Source organism: Euprymna scolopes, chromosome 29 (genome assembly GCF_053919585.1).
Source record: "Euprymna scolopes isolate OS-2025 chromosome 29, ASM5391958v1, whole genome shotgun sequence".
NCBI classification, from domain to species: Eukaryota; Metazoa; Mollusca; class Cephalopoda; order Sepiida; family Sepiolidae; genus Euprymna; species Euprymna scolopes.
In genome coordinates this window covers 88,110,007-88,117,346 of record NC_136510.1, presented here as the reverse complement: position 1 = coordinate 88,117,346, position 7,340 = coordinate 88,110,007, and the positions used below count along the sequence as shown (strand labels likewise).

Genomic DNA, 7,340 nt, shown 5'->3' with positions numbered 1-7,340 from the left:
TTTCGAATAATTGGAAATTTGAAGGACGGTGAACGAATAATTGGAAATTTGAAGGACGGTGAAAACAGCAGCTCAAATAATACAAATTATCAATCTCCAGCTCAAAAATACCCAAACATAATATATCAAATTTTTCAAATTTTATTCAATAAATTATACATTTAATTAGCTGTACCCATCTCTTTCCGGCCGATGTAACCTCCGGCCTTTTTACGATGTTTCTTGTCGAACTTGGGAATTTTTTTGTCGAACTCGGGAATTTCGAACGGAACTCTTAAATTAATCCACAGAGGAAACATGCTCTTATTTCGTCATGACTGGGTAAAATTATTAAGTAATTCACAATTCTATTCTTAGTATCGCCGGCATTAAGGATTGAACCTTCAACGTTCGGAAGAGTTACTTAGAACTGAGTTTTACTTAGTATTTTTGATGCCTGCTATCACGTCAGCGTTGCCAAAATGTAGTGTAAGACAAGTTTAACATTTAATAACAACTTTATTAGTTATCTTCGTTAGTATGACTTGTAAGAAAAAGGGTTAGCATTGGGAAGAGTTCCTGTGTAGAGACGTAAATTAAAGATAATGGGAGAAGGGGAGCTGTGTGTACTACATGGAAATCCAGTTGCGATGGTAGCCATGATGGATTATTTGTATTCACGTCTTAGTCCAACCCCTGGTCCCAAGGCCTGGGTGAGTTCTGTGGAGGCCCAAGAGAGAATTTGGAGACGTACTGATGTTGTCAGTTCAAGATATGAGAAGAGAGAGAGAGAGAGAGAGAGAGAGAGAGAGAGAGAGAGAGAGAAATTTGTCATAGTTTAGCCTTTATGCACTTCATCACGTGCTCAGCTCGCCAAACAGATGGCGTTTGATTGGGTAAGCCAGAAAGGAAGTTCACAGCTACAACCAATCAACAATGCTGTTATAAAATAATCATGTTCAAAATCTAAAGCCGCGAGTATGTGCTGCTCCTGCTGCTATACATCTATCGCTGTTTTCCATTACATCGTGACACTCTATATAAAATTTGAGGAAGCGGGATGTTCGGATCATACCTTTCCTTCTACCAGCCCTCTAAATTTGGTAAACTTTATTTTGGAGTATGTTGCTTCAAAAAAACAACAACAAAAATTCGAATTTACTATTGTAACATTACACACGTTTACACACGTAGACCCAACACATTGTAGTAGAGTACGTCGCAAAGAAACATGGGACAAATAATAACTCGACTCCTTTTTTTTTTTTTTGTAACAACGATTTTTATTTATCATGCTCCTGCCACGCGTGGTTTCTCGTTATGGCTGTGACGTCTCTAACGTGCTCTCTCTCTCTCTTTCTCTCTCTCTCTCAATCTCTCTCTCTCTCCTTTTTATAGTCTTTTTTTTCCTTACAGTGACGCCATTCCGCATTTCGCATGGATTTGCATACGCGCATCCGCGCTCTGTTACACTATTTTAATGTTTATTTTCACTTTCTATTTGCATTTATTCATTTTTTTCTATGTGTCAAATTAAAGAGAACATTTTTCTTGTACATGGATGATAGACAAAAACTCAAATTCCAAGATATTACTGTAAACCTCAAAAGATAAAACAAAACAAAACAAAAACATTTTATCAAACAAAAAAAAAGATTAAAGAATGCATTTAGATGCAGAAAACATACACACAGCATGTTTATTATTAAATGTAAGATGTGAACTCCACGATATTATTGTGAAACTCTATTAATCCTTGTTTCCCAGTTCGAGAGATATCCGTTTAAATGATGTAAGTGATTGAAATATTGTGATGTGTGTTCAGGTGAAGCCCCTGCCGAATACTGGTTGCAAAAAAAAAAAAAGAAACAACAACAACAATTAAAAAAAAAAGCGGTTTTACTTTTCTCTTATATAATTTAAATATTATTTAAATTAAACACAATACGAACAACACTAAACCGACTTTTGCTGAAAAAGATTTACGCAAGCAGCCGGAAAATGTCAAACCGAGTTGTTGTGAAGATGTTTTTAAAAAATCATGAACCATGCAGCTGAGCGCATTTTTTTTAAAAAGAAATATTTAATTCAGACGCAAGTAAACAACGAAGCAACTTTTTCTAAAAATTCTCTCTGCCTAAATTCATACTGCTGGTCGGACAGAAGTTTAGCAGCTGTTTAGAGCTTAATTAATTAAGTTCTCAAAGATTTGTGCGAAAAGAGGGAAGAGGCTAATGGGCCGATAATTTAATGGGTCAGTTCTTTCGCCAGAATTCTGGTAATGTGGTACTACAGAAGTAGTTTTCCAGCAGTCAGGAAAACAAGATTCGTTAAGGTATTTGTTGAAAAGTTTGGAGAGAACTGGGACAACCTCAGCGGACATTTTTTTTTTTATATATAATACACCCGGAATGAGATCAGCTCTACATGTTTTTGATGTGTCTAGGTTTTTTTATATCATATACTTGAGAATGGGTGATGTTCAGATCATCTAGTGTGGTTTTTATCCGCAAAAGAAAATCTGGGAGGGAGTGGTTTGGTTTGCTGGGTCCAAAGTAGAGTTGGGAGCAAACCGACGGGCAAACAGGTTAGCCTTCTCGATTGTCGTGCAAACAACTTGAAGGTTGTTGGATAGTGGGGGAATTGTTGATTGTCCATTATTTGCTACACTGCCATAGATTTTCTAAAAATCACGAGTTCTTAATTTCTACGCTTCAATGCGTTTTCTGGTTGTTTCGGTATATTATTTCTTAGCTACGGCTATTTCTTTCTTACAATTATTTCTAGCTTCTATAAACTGTTGTTTATTTGTACTGGACTTATGTCTGATAAATCTGTCATATGTATGCTGCCTTTGAGCAATAGTAGCTGCGCAAGTAGAAGTAAACTATTGGGAAGAGTAAGGTTTTCCCCAGAACTTCCGTATAGGAACGTGTGCTTTAATTGACGCTTTGAACCATTCAATAGTCTCATTTGCGCACTGTTCCGCAGGAAGCGAAAAGATATTTTCCCATGGAACATCTCTGATGTGATCCCTGATAACTGCCTAGCCAGTCTTATTGTTTTGAGCAATGGCTCTTCAATTTGGGTGTTATTAGCACAAGTTTAGGGTGATGTCTATCATTATCACAGCATGATCAACATTCTCGAGAGGGCAATGGCATTTGTTATACAATCCTCAGGAACTGTGGTCATAAATAGATCCAGAAATGAGGCTTGTTGGATCTGAGAGACGGACTGGGAACGTTATTGTCTGTGTCAAGGAATGGGATATAGAAAAGTTATGTGTGATGCTACCAGCTGTGTCTGTGTAACTAGAGAATCCAAGCCAATTACTTTGGTGGACATTAGTCGCCAAATACATGTACTTGGGCGCGTTGTGTATATTTTTAGTGTGACTGTAATTCAATAGTTAACTAAATAATGTACCCTATCTTCAAGAACACCGCAACAAACTACGACAGATCTTAACTCCGATATTCTCTCAGCTCTAAAAAATTTCAACTCTGTGTCATCCAGAATTCATCTTTCTTAGATTAGTTATTCCCCTCTGTAGCAGGATTATAGAGAACCCTTTTTTTGAAAGGCTCAGCTCCCCACATTGTTATCCTTTTACCGGACTTCCCTTGTACTTGAATGGAGACATCTCATTTTCGTCTCCATTGTTACAGAATGCAATATTTATTTTAAACCAGAGTTACCTAACTTGGGCAACAAGCGCATATGACTGAGATGAGATGAAAACGATACTCGTAATATTAGATAACATTCGAGAGAAGGTGACTTTGGGTAAATGCAGTTGACGTCGTTTTGCAAGGTGTGCTTTGTTTGCCTCACATAGAACTAGTCCTGATCATCAAGTTCATTACCAAATTTACACTTCCAACGATCACTATGATATTGTCCTTTTGACTACTGTACACTCTTTAACTCTTATCCTCGAGTGGCCTCTGAGCATTGATAAGTGGTGATTTCCTTGTAAAAAGAAAAATCAGATGCGTTGGACTGGACACTTGGTTAGGATGGAGGACAAAAGACTTCCTAAACAACTGCAATTCTGAATTTCTTTTAGATGAGATGTGAATGCTTGTGTTATTTTGATTAATCGAACTATTAATCTCATCTTGGGTGTTATTAGCACAACGTTTCGGTCGCTGCAACCTGCGGCCTTCTTCGGGTGTTGAAAACATATTTCTTTTTCTCTACTAAGAAAAAGAGGGTTGACTCTGCATTACAAGAAATTCGAACCGTGGTTTTGAGGGTGGGTCCGTAGATCATAAAGAAAGTTCAATCTTCACGGGTCTCTAATATATTTTTAAAGGTTTTCCTATAACTCAATTTTTCGGGATATCTATATTCATTGTTAATATTAGTGAAAAAACGTTTTAATGCCTAAGATGTGAACAAGACTTCGTAGCCTCGTAGGAGATGTCATTTTCTCTTCCTTGCAACCTTTATCTCACAGAAGATATGTTGCGAGTTTGTCTCTGATGTATCGTTATTTTCATGGAAAGTGTTCGAATGAGCTTCAATTCGAATGAGCTTCAATCTATGGTCCCCCCTCGCCAAACTTTCACAAGAAACACTCGTCTAGCTGTAAACTCTATCAATAATTCCCCCCACTCTTTATCTGTGCCTAAACCTAAACGTAGATTCCATGAACAAAGCTTTTTTCTTAGAACTGCACGCCTGTGGAATTGTCTTCCGTTTTCCTGCTTTCCGGCTGACTACAATATGGTTGTCTTCAAGTCTAACGTAAATAAGTTCTTGATGAGCCGTTCCATATAAGTTATCAACTTTACCAAATTTTCATTACTAATGATTACTATAATGTCCAATTTCTACTGTACACTCTTTAACCCTTATCCTTGAGTGGCTTCTTGGCCTTGATAATGTGGTGATGCCTATGTAAAAAAAAAAAAAAATTAATAAACATAACACAAGCTTCCCAAACAACTGTTTTATGATAAGATAGATAGTGGTAAAATCCCACAACATAAACCAATAAAAAGGTTTGAGAATTCTATGAAAAACAACTTGAAAATACTTGAGATGGATGTACATAAATAGGAAGCCCAAGCGAAAGATCGATTGATGTAGAAAAAACCAACAGAGAAAGTTGTAAGATTTTTGAAGAACTGCGTGTAGATCTTGCTGTCTAAAAACGTGTTTTAAGAAAGCAGGATGAAAATATAATGTCAGAGAAATTACAACAGGAACTGAAGTGCATTGACTGTGGCAGATACTTTTTGTCAAAAGCTGGTTTTGTTAATCATCTGAAATCACACAACCAAAGACAGAGAGGACATTCTTATGAAGGGATTTTTACAGTAAATTCGATAACGCTAAGTTGTCATTTTTTGTGGTGTAATCTGCAAATCTAAAAGTGGGCTGACACGACATTCGAGGATTCACAATATTATCATGCGATCACCTATGTATGTATGTATGTATGTATGTATGTATGTATGTATGTATGTATGTATGTATTATTTATTAATATTGCTACAATTGTTATTAAGAACCAGTTGCGTTGGGCGGGTCATCTCATCCGGTTTGAAGACTATCGTCTCCCAAAACAATTGTTCTATGGTGAGCTCTTTCTTGGAAAAAGACCCCAGCACAAGCCCAAAAAACGTTTTCGTGATAGCATCAAGGAGAGTCTGGTGAGCTTTCATATTCCTGTTGACAGTTGGGAGTCCCTAGCGTATGATCGCAAGCAGTGGAGGACACTGATATACAGGAGTGCAGAACACTATGAAGCAGCCAAAATAGACCGAGCGAAGCTTAAGAGAGCATGTAGGAAATGCCAAACCTTGCCGCCCAACCATGGAGATCTCTGGATCTGTAAGGTGTGTGATCGGGCTCTATTGTCTAAGGCAGGTTTCGTTAATCACATGAAAGCCCACGATAATACAGATTCCGCTGCTGTTAGTTTCATACAAATCAGTGAGCGTTTTCAGTGTCATGTCTGCTTGAGGGTGTGCAAGTCGCTGGCAGGGCTAAAAAAGTCATATTCGGGCACATGGACTTTTAGTGACTGAGGGAGTGGCTCTCGTCTGACAAGACGTTGCAATCATCATCATGTATGTATGTATGTATGTTCGGAATAATGCTTGGACACACCGGTTCTCGTCAAATCATCAGAGTTAAACAACGTTGAGCCTGGCTAATATCAGATGGGTGACCATTTGGGAATTCTAGGCGCTTTATGTGTTCTCTGTTTATCTCAGCATTGTTTCCAATCGTCCTGAACCGCCACTTGCCACTGGTATTTAACAATGTCAACTCAGGAGAGGTGTAGTTGGTGATTGCGCAACTCTTGCCCCCCCAAAATTTCATGTACAGGCACCCTTACAGTAAATATCCATAGTCTGTCCAGAATGAAGGAAGCCACCATGTATGTATGTATGTATGTATGTATGTATGTACGTATGTATGTATGTATGTATGTATGTACGGCATAATCACGTTGACACACCGGTTCTCATTAGATCACCGAAGTTAAGCAACGTTGAGCCTGGCTAATACCAGATGGGTGACCATTTGGGAATTCTAGGCGCTGTATATGCTTTCCGCTTATCTCAGCATTTGTTTCCAAGTCGTCCTGAATTTGCCACTAGTATTTAACAGGAGAGGTGGGGTTGGAGATTTCACAATTTTTGCCACAAAAAATTCCACACGCAGGCACAGTGGGTATCCGTAATCTGTCAAGACTGAAGGAAGCCACCACGTATGTATGTATGCATATGTAGACATGCAAGTACTTCCTTTCGAGATGTTGCATGGATGCAGTTTAATGGACAATTCCTGAAAATTCTATTGCATCATCCTCTTTTCTATTTTAACAAACAAACAAGCAAAAACTAAATTAAAAGAAAAACAATAAAAATTGCAGAAATAAAAAGAATATTTTTCTTATGTTTTCCGTCCATTTGGTTGAATGCACGTGAAACTTACTGGAATCTTCACTTTGTTCTCAACAAAAAATTGTCATGTGATGTTTGGAAATAGGATTTCTATCTTTGATTCTCTGTTTTCTTTTTCTTTTCTTTCTTTTTTTTCTTTTTCTCCTTTTTTTTCTTTTGTTTTCTTTTTTTTCTTTTTTTTGAGTCTTTGATGGAAATGGCTGTGTATTGATGCAGGACACCTACAAATGATTATTTTACACATGGATGTAATTATATAACAAAACGTGCATGTTTAATATATATATATATATATATATATATATATATATATATACATGTATATATATATGTATATATATATGTATTATAAAATTAACCAGATTATATTAATAAAGGAAATTCCAAACTTTATTAGTAATATATAAAATGTATTTATAAAAAAAATGGGAA

At 36.9% G+C, this 7,340-nt stretch overlaps 1 pseudogene; it reads left to right on the top strand.

The window, feature by feature from the left end:
• The first annotated feature begins 6,433 nt into the window (after positions 1-6,433).
• LOC145252940 (5S ribosomal RNA) lies at positions 6,434-6,550 on the top strand (annotated as a pseudogene).
• Positions 6,551-7,340: the final 790 nt, after the last annotated feature.